The sequence below is a fragment of the Staurois parvus genome, unplaced genomic scaffold (assembly GCF_062004578.1).
Source record: "Staurois parvus isolate SC_StPar_1 unplaced genomic scaffold, SC_StPar_1.0 ptg000988l, whole genome shotgun sequence".
NCBI lineage: Eukaryota > Metazoa > Chordata > Amphibia > Anura > Ranidae > Staurois > Staurois parvus.
Genome location: NW_028318784.1, coordinates 7,118,496 through 7,141,422, shown reverse-complemented (window position 1 = coordinate 7,141,422; position 22,927 = coordinate 7,118,496). Strand labels below are relative to the sequence as shown.

General features: G+C 40.9%; 1 long non-coding RNA gene across 1 annotated transcript in view; it reads left to right on the top strand.

Moving 5' to 3' along the window:
- LOC149441416 (uncharacterized) overlaps nt 1-8,061 on the top strand; it is a 32,167-nt gene extending 24,106 nt beyond the window's left edge. The window contains exons 2-4 of the long non-coding RNA XR_016307386.1: nt 525-623; nt 7,346-7,441; nt 7,690-8,061. This is a non-coding gene — a long non-coding RNA (uncharacterized LOC149441416). The remainder of the gene's footprint in view (nt 1-524; nt 624-7,345; nt 7,442-7,689) is intronic.
- The last annotated feature ends 14,866 nt before the right edge of the window (nt 8,062-22,927 follow it).

The window sequence follows — 22,927 nt, the reverse complement described above, 5'->3', positions numbered from 1 at the left end:
AGGAAACACAGGCTGGGATTAAGACTGTACATTTTTAATTATAATTATATTAAACCGGTATCTTAATTTGTTATATTTCTGTATATTGTGTACATTCCGCACAGAAGATGTAGCATGTCAACAGCATCCCTTGTTCTTTATAAATTAATTTTTCAGCTTTGCCTTGATTAATAAACTATGCCTTGCTCCAAATGTTTGCATTTATTTGTGACTAACCTCCATGACTAAGCCCTGTGGACAGGGCGAAATGTGTAGGGTTCATGGCCTGGATGGAGCCAGGGTCAGGGAGAGAAACCTGGAGCGGAACCCAAAGCTTTACATGGTCACATTTATTTGTTACTAGTTGAATATATACAAAATAAATTTATTACATTTATAAAGAAAAGGTGTGTTGGCGACATATACAACCAACCAAATGTTTGAATGGATGATTTAATTTGCTGCATAAATCCTGTACCATGCTAAATTGGGTACATGCAGAAAGTTTTAAATCTCTAACAATTTACACATATTTCTCTCGCCAGTGGAGGATCCAGCACCAGCTATTATTGATCAGGAAATTATGGTTGATACACTGAAACATGGAAGAAAAGCATTTTATAATCTAGCAACTTACCACAAAGGTCAGTCTGAACGGATTCCTATACCCTTAAAAAGCCATCCAAACTTCCATCTGCTATACAAATCTCTAAAAAATGACTAGTCTACCCTTGCCACCTTAACAGCATCATGGGCACCTGAGTAAGTAATGTACTGAGGCCCTTACCAGGGAAATGGTGACCTGCGGTGTGCATAGCGTGCTGCGGCATACAGTGGGTGTGGCTAATTTATGCCACATATTGCCCGTGGCTTTTTATTCTGATTAGAAATTTTAGTCTAATTTTTTATAAATGTTTATTTTTTTACAATTCTATTTTTTTTTGTATTTAGTTCATTTTAATTTAATAATGTTTTACATTTTTGTTACAGTGCTGTTGAATGGAGCCCTTGGTGAGATATCAGGGGTCTAAACAGACACCTGAAGGCTCAGTTTGAGACAGAGAAAGGGACAGAGGACACATTCCCCAGTCCTTTTCGCTGTACCCTCAGGTGTGCTGCAGATGAATGAACAAGAGACAGAGGTTCCTTTGCATTCATAAACGCAGTTTACTATGCATCCGTTATGAATGAATACAGTGAGTAATCAGAAACAATCACTCACTGTGTTCACTTAGAAAAGGAAGGGGCCAGACATTTTTATCAGCCCTTCACTGCTCTCCAGCTGCTGCTGGCAGAACAGGAAAGGAGGGAGGACACACAAGGAGAAAAAGGATCCAGGCAGTGAGAGAAATTCAGATCAGTACAGCAGGTGGGGGAAATAACTGGAATCGATCTTTTGTGGCTCTCACTGCTGCAGCTGGAGCAGGACATGTGGGCTTTCACCTGCTGTAATGATCATCCCCTTTGTCCACACATGATCCCCCATGCACCTGGGGATCCCTGGACTGTGCCCAGGAGTACCTCTGCAAAAAGACAGCCCTGATTGTAGCCCTGTAATTTTTTTTAACATTTCTTCACCAATGTTAATCAGACCTGTTGAATTGATGGAACATTTTAAGATATATCAGCTGCAAGTGTGTTTATATATATATATATATATATATATATATATATATATATATATATATATCACTTATAATACTTTCTAGGGCAGAATGTAGAAATTGACTTAATTATCCATCAGAAATTCTATCCCACCTGCCACAGAGCATCATTATTCTTCAGACACCCGAAAAGCTTGATCATCTTGCAATTACACGTCTGAGTGACAGAAATGTTATATGCAAGACGTAATGTACTACAACCTGGAGATTTGCAAACATTTCCCTATTTAACGTACATTAAAACTAATACATTATCTCTAAGCAGCTAAGGGATAATCACCAGCTTTATCTGAGACATATTTTTATAGAACGTGACAAGATACATTTGCTGCTGCAACCTTTAAAAAAAAAATAACACATCCCTTTTCTCCACATCAATTATGTACAAGTTCTGCCATGTGTTTTATGGATGTCTCTGGCTGCCTCCCTGCCAGACATTACTCTCCCTGAGCCTACTAAACACTAATCCACTTACAAATGTGAAAATTGTCCTAAATGGCTTTGAAGAGCCTTAAAACCAATATTAGTCCAATTTCAGAGTATGAAGAGGAAGTGAGAGGTCTTTACACCATCTCTGACACTAAGAGACTCAATTTCAGAGAAACGGAAAAGCAGCAAGGCTTCCCCTCTGAAAAAAAAAACAGTTCGCTTGGAAGTCCATTTGAATGTCCCCTGGGTTCCCATTAATAATTGAGAAGAGGAACATTTACTGAGGGGAATAAGTAGCTGTTGAGCTGATTTGTGGTGGTTAGGTGCCCTTTATCAGGATAATATGAGTGACAGGAGCAGTGCAATCAGAGTGGTAATATTATGAAACCAGCTGCAGAATGCTGTATGAGATTTTAGAGAAAAATGGAAAACTTTGTTAATTTAAAAGGCTATCCAAGAAATGATTTTGTAAATCTCTGGTGTATTTAACCAGTCTTTGTTATATTCTGTAGCAACTGTGAAAAACCAACATAGAATCTTGAATTCCAGAGGCTAACACTGCAAGCCACTAGATTGCTTTTATTGAGTAGAAATTACAGTAGGCAAAAAAAAATTATCAAATGTTAACAATAAAAAATTCCTGCAGCCCTGTATTATGCCTAAGGGAGCCCAATCAGGGCAAAGCAACAGGTTTGCTTTAAAACCCTACCAGGGGCACATACTCATGTATGTGACTGATTCTCTACTCCTCCCTCCATTGAGTCCTGTTTCACATGGGCTTCAGCTTGTATATGAGTAGAGTGAACTGCAAGCAAAGTATCATTCAGCTCCAGTTTTAAAGGTTGAACACAGATCCTAATAGGAATGCTGACTGCCACTTTAAGCAAGCTGCTAGCAGGCTTCAGCACCACTTGTGTTCAATTTAAATTTATTGAAGTTTTTAAACAAACAAAATACAAATACAGAAACAGGAAACATGTTCTCATAAGATAGGACATACAAGATAATAGTAATAATAACCAGATTCTAAAATAAGTGTACAGTGAGTGGAAAAGGCGCCTCTGTAATGTTACCACATTACCAGTAGTGATGGGCTGAACATCTCCCTGCTTGGTTCACGGTCGTACATTCGAACATAACGAAAGTCCAACCACAAATTTCAAACAGTGGGGGAAATTCACTAAGCGGTATCTTACCGCATCTGAGTATGCAGTAAGATACCGCTTAGCTACTATAAACATTCTTTATTATTTCAGTTGTCAGCGGGGTTCCCCATTGACAGCTGAATGTAAAAGAATTGCCAACATTGTCCGGCAGTTAAAACATTTTTTTAAAAACTGCGTGGGGTCCCCTCCCACCCATACAAAGCCCTTCAGATCTGGTATGGATTTTGGGGGGAACCCCCCCATGCCAAAATATAAAAACAAAAGGTGTGGGGGTCCCCCCAAAACCCATACCAGACCCCTATCTGAGCATGCAGCCTGGCAGGTCAGAAGGGGTGGGGGTGAGTGCTTTGGGACAGGAGACAAGGGCCTCTTCCCCACATTACTTAAAGCTGGTTGAAAGCCTGTTGAAGCATGCTAGCAGCTTGTTTAAGCCCTGGTTCACACTGAATGTGATTTTATGGTGGTGCAATGTGGTCCCATTTAAAGTGCAGCTTCAAAGTGGCCCTGATATAGATGCAGGTGTGATTTCAGTGCCATTTACCTTATAGTCTATGAGAGTTAAATTACACTGAAGTGGTGAAAATGTAATGCAGGAACTATTTTTCAAATTGAACTTATTTTATTATTATTTAAATATTTATTGATTTTCAAGTAAATAAATTATCCAATTTTACTCTTTTAAAAACATTAACACAAGTACAGTACAATTATCATATCACCTTTTCTACCCCCCTACCCCCCCCCCACACCTCCTATCTACCTTTTCTCCCAGTACGCCTGTATTTTATGACACTCCCACCATATGTGATACATAGTGCCTCTACCTCCACATCCCCGCCAAAACAAAGGTGAATTATCTCCACTCAATCTATGTGCCACACTCGGTGTAATATACCATCTTGCCAAACATTTGTAGTTCATTTCTACCTCCCGCATGTTTATATTTTCATGAATTAATCTATACATTTTTTTCTGTTTTTCCTCATTTATTATTACACCTATATCTCTTTCCCATTTTTCTATATATGGTGGCCTTATATCTCTGCTTATTTCAGTGAGTATCTTATATAATTTTAGAAATTCCGTGTTTCCCATCTCGCCATGTATCCAATAATCGTTCAAAAGGGTTCTAATCTTTTCTAGTTCTTAAGGGTTTTGGAAGCTTCCCTACAAAGTGTTTCAATTGATAATAATGTCACTTGTCCATTCTCGTGAAAACTTCTCCCTTTTTCTTTTCCAAATCCTTGAGTGAACCCATTTCCTCCCCCACCATTATATCCCTTAATTGTGCATCTTCCTTCTTAATCCACTTCCCTGTGATACCCTCTTTACCCGAGGGAAAGAACTCTGTAGACCCTAATGGCATTAACAGTGAATTACATTCCCATCCCTTCTGTCTGTGCAATATATCCCAAAATCTTAAAATATTTAAAGTGAACCAACTTGTGCTATCTGCTAATCCTCGGTGTTGTGTGGGCACCCATATGATCCTACTTAAATTAGTTTTACTTAGTACATTTTCAATTTTAACCCAGCTTTTCCCTTTTGCATTATGCGTCCAATCAAAAATTCTCGCCATTATTATCGAGTTATAGTATCTTTTGAAATCTGGAACTCCCAGTCCACCTTTCTCTTTATTTCTACACAAAATTTCATACCCTATTCTTGGTTTTTTATTCCTCCAAATATATCTTATCATTTTTTTAATTATTTTAAAATATACTTCTGGACGTTTAATTGGTATCATTTGAAATTTATATAAGATTTTTGGAACAATTACCATTTTTATCAGATTTATACGACCTATCTATGATGGGCTTCCCCCTCCTAATTTCCTTAGTTCATCCTTAATCTCATTTAACAATGGAATATAGTTAAATTTATATAAGTTCTTATAGGAGGCAGTCAATTTTATTCCTACACATTTCAATTCTTTTTCTCTCCAGACGAAGGGAAATTCCTCTTGTATCTTATTTTTCTCTCTATTTGGAAAGTTTATATTTAAGATCTCTGTTTTTGTTGGATTAATTTTTAAGTTTGATATCTCCCTGTACTCTTTCAGTGACTTCATTAAATTTGGTAATGTTATCCTACGGTTCCCTACATAAAACAACATATCGTCCGCATAAGCTGCCACCTTATGCTCTGTGTCTCCTATCCGTATTCTCTTTATATCCGTATTATTCCTTATTGTAGACAATAGAGATTCTAATGACAAAACATATAATAGTGGAGACAGAGGGCATCCCTGTCTTGTTCCATTAAGCATCCCAAAATACTCTGATAAATCCCCATTAACCATGATTGCTGCAGAGGGTACACTGTATAACTTCCTTATCCATTCTCTCATTCTAACTCCCAACCCCAATACTTCCAGTGTGTCCATCATGTATCCCCAATCTACCCTATCAAATGCCTTTTCGGCATCGATTGAGAGCACCACCGCAGGGGTTTTCTCTTTTCTACTTTTATGGATAAGGAACAAGGATCTCAAACCGTTATCTCTACCCTCTCTCCCTGGAACAAAGCCCAGTTGATCTATATGTGTCCATTCAGGTATTAGGTCTTTTAACCTATTTGCTAGGAATTTTGCATATAATTTAGTATCTGTGTTCAGTAAAGAAATCGGTCTGTAGCTTGAACATTGAGTGACATCCTTTCCTTCCTTATGAATGAGAACTACATGTGCTTGTAGGGATTCCTGCCTCATTTATACCCCCAATGCATTCATGCATATCTTTAATTTATGTACTAATAGTTCTTTATATTTTTTATAATAACTCACCGTATATCCATCTGGCCTTGGGCTTTTCCCAACCATGGTACTTTTTAATGCTACTTGTATTTCTTCCTGCGTTGTTTCTGATTCTAGGGAATTCAATTGTACCTCACTTAATTTCAATAATCCTGCATTTTTTAAATATGTCCGTCTTTTTTCAATTTTTCCTATTCCGTCATTGTTTGTAGAATTATGGGGGGTAATATTATATAAATTACTATAATATTCTTTAAACACTGTAGTGATGTCTTTGGTTGAATATACTAATTCTCCTTTGGGATCTCTTATATTTTCTATATAATTCCTAGATTTTTTTTTCCTCTGAGCCCTCATTAAATACTTTCTTGGTCTATCTCCCCATCTATACCTCTCACTATTCATTTTATTAAATACTCTTCTCTTTTCTTCTTCCAGGAAATTATTTAGTTCTTCTTTCTTATTTATTACCCTCTGCATTATCTCTTTTGTTACTCTACTTTTATGCACCTGTTCAAGATCAGAGGGTTCCTTGAGGAGCCCAATAATTTTTTTCTCTTCTTTCCCTTTTCTTCTTTGCTCCAATCACAATAAGGATTCCTCTAATATAAGCCTTGTGAGCCTCCCATACTGTTGCTACAGACACATGTCCTGTATCATTTTCTTCAAAAAACTGCTCTATTTCGTTTTTGATTCTTTGATCGATCTCTTGATCCAGGAGAAGTGTCTCATTTAAACTCCATACTGTTCCCACTTTCGACTCCTTTCCCCATATTAATTTCATTGTAATAGGAGCATGATCAGATATTGACATTACTTCTATTTTTACTTTGACCAGAGACTCTATAAGTCGATGTTCCAACAATATATAATCCAATCTCGAATACATGTGAGAAAAACGTATCGTCCCTGTCCTTCATATGTTTAATTCTCCAAATATCCACCAATTGACACTGAAATATCATCCTCTTCAAGGATCTCAGAGACCTGCTCTCCTCCCTCTGCACAGGAGAGGTCGTATCTATCTGCGGATCCATGCAGAGATTAAAATCTCCCGCCACAATCAAACCACCTTTTTTGAAATCCATTAGTTTTTTCAAGACATTTTTTAGGAATATCTCCGGTTTCTTATTTGCACAATAAATATTTGCTACTGTACAATCTATTTCTTGTAATTTACCCTTTAAAAACAGAAATCTCTCTTCAGGATCTACCATTCTGTCCTCCAACTCAAACCTTATATTTTTCGTGAATCCTTTTGCCACCCCCTTTGCTCTTCTAATTGGGGAATCTGTATAGAACCACACTGGATAGTATCTAGAATTTAATTTCACATTTGTTTCTCTCCCCAGATGTGTCTCCTGTAAGAAAACCACTGACGATCATCTCTGCTGAAGCTCCTTAAATAACCTGAATCTCTTCCCGGGGCTATTTAATCCATTAACATTGTAAGTTACAAACTGTATCTCTTCCATTCTTTCCTTCTTCTTCTCTCCTCTCCTCCATCCCCTCTCTTCTCCTCTCTTACTAATGTGTCTCCCACCATATCACAGAGTCTTATCCTAACTACCCTCCCCCCATACCCTTCACCCCCCCCTCCTTTATCCCTCCCCCAATACCCACCCTACCCTTTTAGACTTATACTTTGCCTACGAATCATTTGTGGTCCTAATTCCACCTTTGATTCAACTTCAAGGTGAAGCTCTGCCCATGAACTTCCACCAGATTGCTTACCCCGTCTCCCTTGTCCCGCCTTTCTCTAATCATCAAAGAAGAGTGGGAGGATGGATGAAACGAAAAGAAGAAAGAAAAAAAAATCCACATCCCTCCTTCTCCTCCCCACCCCTCACATCATCATTTCTACTATTTCTTCCCCCTAGAAACTGCCTGCCACCTCTCCTTTTCTATACCCCCATCTCCCTCTCCTCTTCCCCCCACCCAGGAATATCTATTTTCTGGAACTCCAGTCTTTCACAAAAGTCTCCCAAATCCTCTGGGAATCTCAGTCTTGCTGAGCGGCCATTTTTCCAACCGATTAAACATGCTGTGAATCCCCAGCTGTATCAAACGCTTTGTTTTCATATTTGTTCAAGTAATGGTTTCAATGATCTCCTTCTTGTTAATGTGTCCACTGCTAGGTCAGCAAAGATCTGCAAGTTTATTTCCCCATATTTTATTGCTGCCCTTCCTTTTATCTTCTTCCAAAGCTCCTCTTTATCTCAATAATAATGGAATTGTACAATCACAACGTAATGCAGGAACTATTTTTCAAATCGCAGTTATTAAGACAGTGCCATAGAAATACATTAGATGTAACTTCAGGTGCGATTTGTAATCGAATGTCACACCTGAAGTTGCAGCAGTGTGAACCAGGGCTAAAATGAGAACCAGGCACTACCATTAAGATCTAGATTGACCTCCTAGATTGTAAGCTCCAAGGAGCAGGGCCCTCCTTTCCCTCTTGTATTGAACTGTATTGTTGCTGTATTGTCTCTCATTATATTTTAAAGCGCTGAGCAAACTGTTGGCACTATATAAATCCTGTATAATAATAATCTGTATATAACATTTCCAAACAGGAGCTGAAGGGCAATTAAAAAACTTAGAGAATGTGTCAGCATCTGTGGTAGTGAGCTCTTAATCCACAGCTTTGGGTTCCCCAGGGCATGGAGTCTAAGCCCCAGCCTGCTTGTTCACCAGAGCCCCTGATGGTGGGGATGGACTTGCAGCAGGCTGGGACCAGGTCGCGGCCCCCAGGTACACCCAGCTGAGGTAGAAGAGACCGCTAGCAGGAGCAGAGTACAATGGGAGTAGACTCAGGAGATCCAGTAGGCAAGCCGAGGTCAGGACAGGCGGAAGACAGGCAATGTCAAGAACGAAGCCGAGGTCGGTACACGGATAGACAATATAGGAGGAATGTCAGGGACAAGCCGGGGTCGGTACACAGATATACTTGAACGGATTCTCAGAGGACCACAGGAGGTCAGACAACAACATTGCTCAGGCAAAGTGAGACAGACTGAGCATGTCTTAAATAGACAGGCCAGCTAGGAGGCAGGCCAGGAAATGATGAAAGGGAAGCACATAAAACCCAGGGAATAGCAGATGACGCCCATAGGTGAGCACAGAGAAACACACATGTGAAGGAACAGCAAGGAGGTAAGAAACAAACAAGAGGCTGCAGGCTAACTTGTGACAGAATGCTGCTCGAAACTTGCAGAAAGTTTTGTAAAAGCTTGCTGAAAGTTTTATAAAAAGCTTGCTGTTTACACTGCTCCTAAACAAGTTGAAGCCTGTGTGAAACAGGTCTGATAGTGCATGTGCTTGGCAAATGTCACATGTCGACAGGCAGAGTTGCGACTTGGGGCTAAACAGTTGAATAGAGTAGCCAGCAAGCAAAAGAAAGATGTCACCCTCATCTGTTTCAGGTGTCTTTACCTTTATGTGCAGCCGACACCTTCCTAATTTGTCCAGCACTGCAGCCAATGACAGACAGGGTGTTGTATTGAAGGGCTACCATGCAGGTTGTTTGGTGTGTGAGCAACATGTCCACACACTAATAGGCAGGCCCCCTGCATTCCCTAGTGATCCCTCCTGTGATCCCCAGTGCATCCTCACATTGCATCTCTAATCTCAGCATTCCCCTGTGCTTTCTGCCTTTCCATTGATTTTCTTCTAGCCCATCCTGCATCCAACCTTTCTTCACCACCATTACTCCCTGGGGTTTATTTACTAAAACTGCACTGTGCAAAATCTGGCGCAGCTCTGCACAGAAACCAATAAGCTTCCAGGTTTTATTGTGAAAGCTTCATTGAACAAGCTGACGTTAGAAGCTGATTGGCTACCATGTACAGCTGCACCAGATTCTGAGTGCACCAGTTTTAGTAAATCTCCCTCTTGTGTACTCCAAGCATCTACCAGCTCCTCTGCACCAAGGCACTGGCTTAGGCAATCTAAGGGGTTGATTTACTAAAGGAGAATAGACTGTGCACTTTACAAAGTGCAATTTCTCCAGGGCTTAGTAAGTGAGCAGAAGCTCTACTGACTTCCATCATCCAATCATGTGCAAGCAAAAATGCTGTTTTTTTTTTTTTCATTTTCCTTGCATGTGATTGGGCACTCTTTGCAAAGTGAACCTTTACCTCATTTACTAAGCTCTGGAGCAACTGATCTTGCATAGTGCAACTGCACTTTGCAAAGTGGACAGTCTATGTGCCTTTGTAAGGCCTCTTTCACACGGGTGTTCCGTATGTCCATTTTTCATCTGTCCATTTACGGATAAAAAAAATGGACACCCATGTATTTCTATGGACTAGTGGATGTAAACGGATGATCATCTGTTTACATCCATTAATGTCCATATCTGCTAACATCCGTTTTTTGTACAGTAGAAAACCCTATTTTTTTTCTGTAAAATAAAAACAGAACAGATGAAAAACGGATGTAAACTGATGAAAAAAACTGATGAAAAACTGATGAACACTGATCTGTTTTTAATTTGAAAAAACGTGACTGAACTGATGAAAAAAGCGGAACGCCTGTGTAAAAGGACTCTGACACCTGGTTCACATATATGCCGTCGTGCGGGCCACATGTTGCACGGGCACAAGAGCCCATTCATTTGAATGGACTCCCGTGCCCCGTGACACGCAGTGTCCCTGCACTTCTTTGGAAACCGCAGCCCACATGGGAACCTCGGTTCCCAGTACGGTTGTGTTTTCCAGTGCGGGCGGCGTGCCATTAAAATTAGTGGCACCTGCCCACGGGTCCGCATTCCTCAGTGCAGGTGGTGTGACTGCACGGATTTTCATGCGGATCCGCAGCGGCACCACCCGCACATATGTGAACCTAGCCTAAATCAACCCCTGTGTCTTAGCCAGTATCTCGTTAGCATAACCTGTGCACTCCTAGTCTGTTTTCCTCCTCTGTGCCTCTGCATATTCCTGTGCACTTCCACTGGTTTAGACTGTTACCTACAGACTTGTGATCCCAGCATCTCAGTACTGCAAGGATTTTTTTTCTGCTTACCTATTCTCAGTTCTCAGTACATGTCTGCTTGGGTGGTCAGAGAGCCGCAACCTGTGAATCGCTGCAGCAAAACCCATCTCCACCTTTAAGAGCTCTGGTAAAGATAATGCAGTTCTTTGGATTCTGCTCCTCAGACCTACTAAGGGACTCTCACATTCACCATATATGCCGGCATCCTGGGCTTGCCCTCTGGTGCCAAAGGGTATTCTGCTTCACCCAAGATTCCTCACAGTTCTCTGTGTCTCCTTTTTGGCCAACACTACTGCCTAACTCCAGTTGCTATTACTAATCTAGGTCGCTAGTCTGCCCACTAGTAGAAACAGACACAAGCAAAGTGTAAGCAATCTGGATTTGCTGCTGTTCACCATCAGCCTGGCCAAGGGTACCTACCATATTCTTCCATCCACAGGATTCAAGCAGGGTGTGCACATACCTGTATTAGGTAGTCACTCCACCATTTTGACCACCCCCACTTACCTGGCCTGAGGCTCTCCACTTCTTACTCCCAAGAAGAGTGTGTAACAAAGGAATGTCCTCACCAGCTGCTTTTCTAATGTTTTACTTGAGTCATAATGAATTGTTCTAACTCACAAATTGTTCAAACTGCCAAACTTCTTCTCAACTTCAAGAACCCAAAAGTTTCACACAATACCACATGTCATCACCTTTTAGTCTAATTTTTAGGTCCCATCTCAGAGGAGCCTTTCAAGGCTTGCCCTAGAGGGGCTTCTCCTCAACTTCCCTTCAGACCAACTCTTCCCACACATCTCCTTAGCTCCACCCCATGCAGACATTATATTGATAACAGGGGGACCCTCCCCTATGACACACCCCAAGGATGAACTATGCAGAGACATAACCCCTACCTACAAGGTGACAAAAGTAAGGTGCAAAGTATGTGCACCTGGTGAAGTGTTAAAATTAACATGCTTTGATTTTCATGGGCAAACTACAAGTTCATTTTAAAATAGAATTAGACACAAAAGCAAAAATTTATTAAATTGCAAATGACAAATTCTTAGATGAGATGGCTGTGTTCAGTTTCTTTTTTAGACTTTCTTTCTTCTATTTTCACCTGGTGAGCCAGCCAGTAAGTCTGTTTTTTTTTTCACAAAACAAGCTCTACAGCAAATGTTTTAGATACATAAGGGACAGATGTGCTTACAATGATCAGTTTTATTCATTTACATAAAACCTTTATCCCAAAAGGGAAAAAACTTTGCCTTAACAGCTTATAAAGTGTTAGCTGGAGTTTGGCTTCAATTTGTTTAACGTATCTAAATCTGCTAGTAAATCTAACACTCCCCTCCCCCCAGACTGACAATACTGCTGTCCAAAGGTGACCTCTTTACTCCTTTATCCAGAGTGCGGGCACTCTAATACAAGAGATGTGTTACTGACTAGATCACCAGGTGAAAACAGAGGATAAAAAGTCTAAAAAAGAAAAGAAATGCAGCCACAATATCTAAAGATTGGTAAGCTGCAATATATTACATTTTTGGTTTTGGATTTAAGTTGTGCCTCCTCTCCTTACATGCCTAAAGTTGTGGTATTGCTACACATTGTAAGGAAGTAAAGACTGAATACGGTACCATTGTACACCTTATGGTGCCCACTTTCAGGGGGAGTAGAGAGAGTACAAGGTCACACTAACTTAACAGCTATAAAAATATATTTGATAAATAATAAAAGTAATTTATATTGTGCATTTTATTATTGCAACCTTGATAGAGTTACAAGAAAACTTTCCCATCTGCCCAGTTGTAAATTTGGTATACAAGCTTCTAGGACCCCAGGAATCTTTTTGGGGCTATATTCTGTTTTAAACTGGCTGAAGGCCTCGAGGAAGAAGCATATCAAGAAAAAGGCAGCTTGAATAGCCTGTTCTACACAAAAAAACAAGCTTGCTAATCTAGTTGTAAGTGGCTGCAGAGCAGAAAATGTTATGCAATATTGAATCCTGCTAGTCATACTTCCACAGGTAATGACAGACTAATCTTTAAGTTACCATCTAGTTAATATACCTGCTTGTACTTGATGTAATTCCTATGTTACTTTGGTAGACTATAATGACTCATACATTCATTTTTGAGTCTTGATTCTTGAAAATCCAAGTCTTTTATTCAGGATTACAAGGATATATTAAATTCTTAGGTTGGTTTTCATGGGTTTCATGCTCAAAAAATGGAGGCACAAAAAATAAATGAAAATAGAAAATAAGAGTTTGTGGTCACTCCTTGTCTTTCAATAAGTCAGCACTAAAAAAGCCTAAACCTGGGAAAGGCTTAGTTCCAATGAGCTCCTAGAACCTTCCCTTAATTGGTCCATGTAAGTTGTTTTAGTAAGCATGGTGCATTAAAAAAAAGTCATTGTTACTAGATGTTGCTTGTTCCTATGACTATTCTAAGTACATTAGGCCGCAAGCACCACCAGGCCATGAACTATTATAAATAGTTCAATCTACATTAAGGCCTGTACGCACAATAAGAAAATCACATAAATATTTCCGTAGGAGGAATGATCAGTCATTAATCTGTTGGTAAGTATCGTGCTTTCGACAGCCAAATCCGACTGTTCGGATGGAAAAAAAAGGTGTAAGCTAGAAATGTTTTATGGTACATGGACCCCACATCCAATTTTTACTCAATGTGTACAATAATTGACATAATCAAATAGAAAAAAACACGCATGATCAGAAGCAAATTATGACCCGGAAGAAGGTGGCAATGAATGTAGAAATGGTACACAAGAAAGAACGTTTGCCTATGCAGGCCGAGAATTTCCATACAGGTTAATACCATTGTGATATGTACCTTCATGGAAAATCAGACAATCGTTCGCCCGATTTTCTCATAGTGTGTACTAGCCTTAATTTAATACATGAGGATCACGAGAGCTCTGCTTATGAGAGCCTACAGTATAAAAGTGATGGGCAAGTGACACAAAAGGTAATAACTGTGACAGATGATTGATAGTGTAAAACCTATTATTTAAAAAATAATATATGTCACTATACAGTATACCCCAGACTGTAAATTGCCCAAGGAATTCAGTAACCATATAGTGCCTCCCAACTGCCGACATTTTCTGAGACAGTCCTGATTTTGCCTGTATTGTCTATTTGTCTCTGATTTACAAATTAGTGTTCTGATTTTTAAAGTTGACATGCTTTTACATTTATTTTCATATGCAATTTTTATTTTACAAATAAACATTTACTACAAGATGCACTTATGACACTGTACAGAGCAGGAAAGGAATTGGTGTGCAATTTGGGCTTCAGCTGTTGCGCTCTGTAGACAGTAGGGTCTTTTCTGCAATTAAATGTGACAAGGACAGCACTCTGCTATTTTTCTGCAAATATGTTAATGTCACTCAGTAGCCATGTAGGCAGGATGGGCCCTGAACTGGGTACCCCAGGGAAAGAAAGACACATGGAGATCTGAGCTGGAAACCAAGTGTATTAATGTGATAATTTCAACAACGCAGCAACAGAGTCTATATAACAAGACCAAACTGGTGACAACACTCACAGTGCCAAATGCAGGCATTGCAAAGGACGGTACTCAGAATGCCGACAGCATCTGGCAGAGGAGGAAGCTAGCAAGTAATGTCACAACGAGGCATTAGTAACAAAAAGGTTCCACTCTGAAGAATTGCTAGAACCTCTTCCTATGCTAGGCACACTCGCCCTGACCTGTCCCTGTCCCAACCACAAACAGAATGTGCACAAACTGTAGGGAATAAGTGCTTTTATAAGCACTGCCCTCACTAAAGATGGCATCTGAGGACGCAGCATCCAATTGGACAGCCCCTTCAGAGGCCTAAGAGGAGTGTGAGTTCCTCCTGTTCTCCATATCTCCCTGCGTGGTGCTGTCAACGCCACCTGTGCAGGGAGGCCAGACTACACTTACCTACAGTCATGCTAGAGACATTCAATATTTACACAGCACTGATAAATTAGTTTATAGGGTTCGTGCACAAGGGGCTTACATGGGCATTCTAAAATCCTGACGTAATTCCCTGGTGCATTCCTGCACCTGGGGAGCTGCTTGAGCTGGGTACAGCCTGCCATTCAACTGAATGGCTGTAATGTTGCCCAGTTCACGTAATCCTTGCATTATAGCCAGTCATAGACCGGGGCAGGTGCCATGTTTTCCTTCACCATTAGTTTTTAGGCCCGTGGGTGCACTGAGCACCCTGGCTGCCATTGTGCTACATGCTGGGTGTTCTTTTTACTCCTGTGCCTTTAAGAGGGGTGGGCTTCCTAATGTGCACCTGCCCCAGGTCTATCCATTAAATGCATGTGCCTCTACTATGGGGACTCAAATTTGTTGAGTTAGGAACCACAGATTACCGGGTTGCCTTGATGTGGCTCTGTGGCTTACGTATGTATTTGCAAATGTGTGCTAACTAAACCCCTGCTTTTAACGCATACTGTTAGACAGGTTAATTTGGTTGTTGGCAAGCTGGCTCGCGAGTTGATTTATGAACATTTTTTTATTGTTTTCTTTACTGAGATGTAAGCATACTTGCTCTTGTAGATATCGATGCTTCTTTGCATTGGTGATTAAACGTACATGCACACCCAACATATTTTCTGAACGCAAAACTTTTGGGTTCCTATGATTTGCGAGGATTAAAGGATAAGTTCACCTTTTGTAACATGTTACATGTAGCATGTTATGAACGGACCACTTTCCGTTGTGACAGCTAGTGGGGATCTTCTCCTCCCCGCTAGCTGTCACAATGTAAAAAAAAATTGACTGACCACATCATTCGTTCATGGTGTTCCGTGAATGAATGAACTACAAGTCTCAACAGCCTTTGCGGTTGTTGGCTTGTAATACTCAATGAACTACCACAGCACTATGGAGCATCTGGGGGGGGGGGAATACCTCGATTGCCCCCCCACTTTCCTGCCCTGCCAGGCCTGTGCTTGAATCAAAGGTCAGGTAGGGGGGGAAGAGGCCCTTGTCCCTATCGGCATGGGGACAAGGGCCTCTTCCCCACAACTCTATTTAAAGGGGTACCCTGATGCTAATGAGTCCCCCTGCCCGCAGACCCCCACAACCACTGACCCAGGGTTGTGAGGAAGTGGTCCTTGTCCCCATTGGCTTGTGGCCTGGTAAGCCACAGGGAGAGGGGGGCACTCGATCACCCCCCCCCCACTTTCCTTCCCTGCCAGGCCTGTGCTTGAATCAAAGGTCAGGTAGGTAATTTAGGGGGCACCCCATGTTTTCCCCCATTTTTTTGCGTGGGGTTCTCCTTAAAAGTCTTACCAGGCCTAAAGGGCCAGGTGTGGTTCTTAGGGGAAACGCCACGCACTTTAAAAAAAAAATTACTGTTTTTCTACTGCTTTTTTTTTTTTTTGTTTTTTAACATTTTTTTTTTTTTTTTTTTGGGGGAGAGCATTCTTGCCTTTGTCTTTGGCAGTGTGAGCAGCCTTATATAGTGTGGGGCATAGACTTAGCCGTGTGCCATGACTTTAGCCAATCATAGCTCTCTGTGACTTTGGCCAATCATAGCTCTCACAGTGCATTGTGCTGTGGTTAGCCAAAGCATTGCACCTGACCAGTAGTCGGATGCATTGCTTTGGCCAATCACAATGCACTGTCAGAGTGCAGTGCATTGTGGGTCACTCATTCGGCAAACATACGAACGGCCGATGTTCTAGTCAAATATAGGTTTTACTTGAACATCGAGCCCATCCCTAGTCTGCAGTAGTCCTGCATGGCTGCAATGATCTGCTGACCGCTGGTGCAATGCTTTAGAGGCTCCAGAAACAAAAAATAATAAATACACATTTTTTACCTAAAAAATGCAAACAAATGTGCATTTATTATCTTTTTTAAAAAGGTGAATCTCTCCTTTAAGTTAGTTGTGCTGGTTAGTAAATGTGGTAATATAAAAACTAATTGGGTAAAATGTCTCCAGAAAACATATAAATTCAAATATCGCATGGCCTAGTATTCATAATAATAAATGATACTATTTTTGATGAGATGTAAATGTTTTGTGTGTAGATAAAGGGTTCTGCTGTATTTCAGTGCGGAAAGATGCTTGCTGTCATGGAATATAACCCCTACGGCACACTATGTGCTGATTCATAAAGGCTGCTTCATCCAAAGTGGACTTGTGCATCTCATGGTGAAGTGATGGCTCAGCTAAGCAGTATATCATCAGAACCTGCTGATCCATATTACTGAACCTATAAATAATGACATATTTGTGACTGCAAAGACATACAGTTACTGTACGCAGCAATCTCCAGGATGCTGTTTGTTTTTTTACCTAATGCTGCCAGTTTGTATTTACGTTGCATGACATACAATCTCCTGTGTATTATAAAAACCTAGATGAATTACAGAATTAGAATCAGTGTCTTTCTACAGACTTGTATTATTTAGATATGTGGTCTCTGTACTCTGGATAAGTATATTAAAGTGTCAGTCCTCCAAAGACCCATATTCCAAGTTGGGTGGATGCCAGATGGTTGACTCATCTGTTGGCTTCTTCTGTATCTCAGGGGTTTAGGCAAAATCTCTGCAGTTCACTAGCAGAGTGTTAAAAAAAGTTTTGAGGTCAAGCAGTGAGGGAACAAATGAGAACTCCTTTATTCTATTGACAGGGACACATGATGTAATTATGTTGCTGCACTCATTTATTTGGTAGTCCTTCCTTACTGAGCAATACATGTGGGCTGCTGCTATGCGCCATGATTATGTTATGCTCCGCCCATCAATCTAATAAATGATGACTCTCCTATTGGTTCCCTCGCTCTTTGGCTATCAGTCACCACAAAACAGCGGTGAACTAATAGGTATTTTCAAGAGAATCTATGTGCCTAGTCTTGGTCAGGGAGGACTTAGCTTCATATGAGTTCACAGTTTTTGGATATATACAGCATGGAGGCTGCAACAGGAATAAAAGCTATGGTTTAGGACAGTAGATTGAACAAAGTCAAATTTCTTGGCCAGGGCTGAATTTCAATAATCCGCCTTCTAGAACTACACTATGTTATCTTCTATGATCAGAACTGGAGTACTGTCTTAGAGGGTGATACACCCCATAAGGTTTAAGGCAACTGGCCTGTCTGTCACTGTTCCTGGCAATGGGTTCCAGGCAAGACAGCACCACTCAAGATTCAGGCTTCATTCTCAGGTTCTTCACTACCCTAGGTGCTGGTTTCTAAGAGCTTGTCCCATTCGATATGAAAAGCAAGGATTCAATGAAATTGCGCTCTATGCAAGACATAACTGTAAGATTTATTCAATGCAGCAAGCTTCCAGATATAGTCCCTACTCCAAGTCACTCCCCCCCGATGCGTTTCACCCCAATTGCACTTGTTTGTAGAGGTGCTCTTCACTAGCTTTTGGGTCCGTGCCTGATCATCCGCCCTGCTGTGTTGTGAATATGGAGGCCAACTGTTTAGCTCGGGTACCATTCAGAGATTTCTCTGCATTTTCTCAGTGAATGCAAAGTGATCTCTGATTGGATGAGGTGGAAAGGTGGTGCAATGATGCTGTCAACCTTGTTCAATCAGAGAATGCTTTTTGATACCACGGTAATGCACGAGGAGAGGAGAGAGTGCACCCTGTTGTGTTTTTTCTTGTCAGAGAATGCTTTGCATTCATTGAGAAAATGCAAGACGCTCTCTAAATAGAATCCATGCCAAGCAGCCAACCTCCTGTGTCCATAAGGCAGCAGGGCAGATGCTTGGCATGGGACCCAGAAGCTAGTGGAGATGACTGGAGTAATGTTGGCTAGTACAATGATTTCACGTTTCTAGAGGGATCCCACAGGTATGGTATATGCTTGGTTATATTGAACTCAAGCTGGCCCAAGCTGTAACTATGTAGAAAATGACATATCTGGAATTCTTCACTAATTACAGGTGGATGGATTAAACAGGTCTCTGTAGTGAGTCTCCATCTGGAGGAAGGAGTCAGGAGTGGAAACCACATAGTAAGCTACTGTGATTATCCCCATTTACTATGGGCATTATTTTTGCTGTGCTACTATTCCTGAGTACCTATTTTAGTGGAATTTCCCTGTCAGATGGTAAAGGTAGAAGCTAGAGAGAGTTCACCCTATTCTTGCAACTAATTAAGTACCAGTAATGTCTTATGTCACCCTAAAGAGAATGTTTGCCATTTAAATGGGAAAGAAAGGAGAATATTTTCCAAGTTATCCCTCTGTTTAATTTCCATCTTTTGGAGTGAAGCCTAAGTTTTATCTATGTGAACTCAACTGGACTTTCTTTTTTTTTTGAGGTGATAGAAAAGAGGGTGTATGGGGAGTTCGACACCAGTGCAGGGAAGATTTTTGCAAAGAGATTATGTGAATGGAGAAGGTTTTAGTAATAGTCTTTGCCTTGTGCATGGGGCAAGGAATTCCTGAGATGTTTTCAGAGGGAGCCAGCAGAACTGTAGAGTTTTTGCTGGGGGAAAGAATTTGCCTCCACTGGCTGAAGCCTGGGTTCAAGTGAGTTATGGTAGACGTAACTGTAGGGCAGAAACCTGTGGCCCACTGACTTGGTACTCTATTCCTCCACACAGGGGATGGAAGGCCTTCCAAGTTCATGTGTTGGAGGGTTAAAGGATAAACATAAAGCTCCCTATGTCCCTTCTTCCTCATCTACAAATATGATATAAAATGGAAAAAAAAATCTGTATAACTGAAATGGAACAAAGGTAATAAACTCTTTTTAAATAGATAACAATTTCACTGCCCTGCCATGCAATATGGGCTTTAAATGTGGGAGAAATCCTCCTTAAAACCCAACTCCTGGAAAATGAAAAATTACACTCTTGCCCCCCACACACACACACACACCTGGGACTGCAAGCATTAAATGCTTTCTATGTCTAGAGGAGAGATGAAGATGCTGTATAACTTAGGCTAGCCATATATCATACAATTTTTGTGACAATTGCTTGATTCCTCAGCAACGCTAACTGTATCACTTTCACAGCGCTATTGTGTTCTGCAGGTGGGAGCCTTCCCCACCGGCAAAATACAATGATCACTGCTGGCGGCTATAGCCTCCAGCAATGATCATGCAAAACAGGCTGGTTATACTGAAGTAGATGGATAGATCGACTTCAATGAAACCAGTTTGCCCACAGATGAATTGAAATTCAGCCAGTTCCTGTTTAGCCAGATGACTTTTGATCTATCCATAATCCGTTCTAGCTGACTCCAGCTATCTGCTCCTTTTCACAAAGCTCCAGTCTGTGGGTAGAGTCTTGGTGTCATCATATACATACAAGGACTTTAACTCTCTATGGTACACTGAGAAGGCCTGAGCCGGTCACAGCTTGCAGAGGAGGCTGTGGGGGACCGGTCGCAGCCCTGGAGAGAGCCTGCTGGAACACACAATATGGTAAGTATTTACTCCTTAATCCTCTGGCCTTAGACTAAACAAGCATTTAATACTTGCAGTGTGGAGAATTCACTGCAAGAGTGATTTTTTTAGAATTTTCCTGGAGTTGGGCTTTGAACAAGTTTCATTATAGACTTACACCAATACTAATCTTATACACTGTATCTTAACTTTTTTTACTGCTCCCTTTAGGGTATGGTCTCCAAACTGACAATTATGAAAGCAATCATCGTTCTTAATTCAGTTAATGGCATTTCACCGACCCTCATACTATTTTATGTGTAAATTTAATAGCCATATCACAAGACTCATCTGTCTTGATTAAAAAACACTGGTTACATATTCATGACCTACTGGTCTCTCCGTATTAGACGTCTCTCCACTAAAAGTTAGGTTTAATGCACCTGCCACGTCTGGTTTCCCATTGTTCTTGAGGACTGTTTCCTCTGGAGCGATATAACATAATAAGGATAAATGACTAACCGCAAACACAGACAAGCAATGCTTTTAAGGGTATTCTTCTTTTTGCAGCAAACAATATACTGCAAAGGAGGAGCATTGGGAAGACAGGCAATTACCTTATTTTTTCAGTTCCGAAGGATTTTTTTTATTTTAAAATCATGATGTAAAGTGAAGCTTGTTCATATACAATATGCCTACTTCTTTAGTAATGTTCTGAGATGCAAAATGATAGCTAACTAGGAAAGTACTTAGATTGTAGCCAATTGTTTTCATGCAGTTAATTTATGTGTCATGGCTTGGAGCTGAACCCAGAACCTCTGCTGTGTTTAGTAGCAGCTCTTCTTGCTGGGCCATCTGAGATTCTGGACAGCTCCCTTCTGATCCATTAGACAATTTTGCCTTGTTCCTTGTTTTTTTGAATCTTGAACACTTTGTTCCTCCCATGAACTAATTTAAGCAATGGCTCTGTACTTCCTGGTTGCCAAATTACTGTGCTCTCTCCAGCCAATATCTCGTACTTGTTATTCCTGCTGTTGTTCGTATTTTCGATACCACTCATTACCAACCTTTGGCTTCTTTCTCGATTACGCTTCCACTTCATCCCAACCTGCAGCCACTTGTTATCAAACTTTGGCTTGTTTACTGACTACGCTTCTGCTTGAACCCTGCTACTGGACCCCAGATTTCTCACTTTCAGGTGGGGTGATCCCGATGACCGCAACCTGGTACTAAGACACAGCATAACCCATCTCCAACATCAGGAACTCTGGTGAATACCGGTTAGTACTTAGACCCCCCATCTTGGATGAGCCCGCGTCATCTGCCAGGGTGACCTGTCCTGCTGGTTGGTGGGAGCCTCTCTAATGCTATAGCTGCTGGCCTCCAAGTCTGATTTCAGACCGTAACAATATATTTGTGTCCCATAGACTGCATAAACCTCATTCAAACCTGTAAAAAATATACACATCAGATGGTGGTTTGTGTGATCTATTAGCACTTTTGAGCTGGACATGAACTGTGGAAGCTGTGCCTAAATAGTAAATAGGGGGGGAAATTAGTTAGCAATATTGTCTGTAGGCTTCCTGCAGTTGATCCCTTACTAACTTACCATGCTGTGTTTACTAAAGGCAAATACGTTGTTCACTTTGAAAATGATTTTTCCCTTACCCCATTGAATGTGCTGAAAGTTCACTTTGCCAAGAATACCTAATCTTGTGCAAAGAAAATGTAAAAAATATTTGTGCTTACGTGATTGGGTGACAGCAGTCAGCAGATCTTCACATCATTCACTAGCGTAAGGCAAAATCTCCTTGCAAAGTGAACAGTTTACTGTATTTACCTTTAGTAAACTATCTTCTGTGTCTCCATGTATATGTTGCATCTTGGGCTTTGTTTCCTCATGTCAGAGCTGCCCCTCTGATGACTAATCTGATGACCATATTTAAAAATCAACAGGAGAGGTAGAGGAAGCAGAGCTCCAAAGAATGAATGAAACATCAGCAGGGAGATCCTCGCACTGCAGTTCCCCAGGTACAGCTTCCTCTTCAGAAAGAAAAACAGTAAGCAGAACAGTAATGACATCGCCAAATTTCACTACAACTTTTGTGAGACTAGCAGTCAGAAGAAGCAGTGTCTTAGATAATCTCACACTGCAGACATACAGCTATGAGGTTGAAGGCACAGGAGTGCACTGCTATTTTTAAGGAGGAATTCAAGACAAAACATATAACTTTTCAAGGTACCACTTGGGCACAATTAACATTACTAGATGTTCAATATAACATATCAAGCCCTGGGTGTTTGAATTTGGATCCACTTTAAGTTCTTATATCACTTTATAGGTACTCCTTTCTAGAAACGTTTTAACACCTTCCCACCCAGCCAATAGCAGATTGACGGTCTGGCGGGACGTTCCTCTTTTGGAGTGGATGTCATATGATTTCCTCTCAAAAAGCTCCACTCATACAGCCACGGGGCCACAAAGTGGCACAATCTGTCACCGGCTGTGTCCACCAGCCCGCTACCAGTGTCATCTGATTGCTGTGACCAATCACAG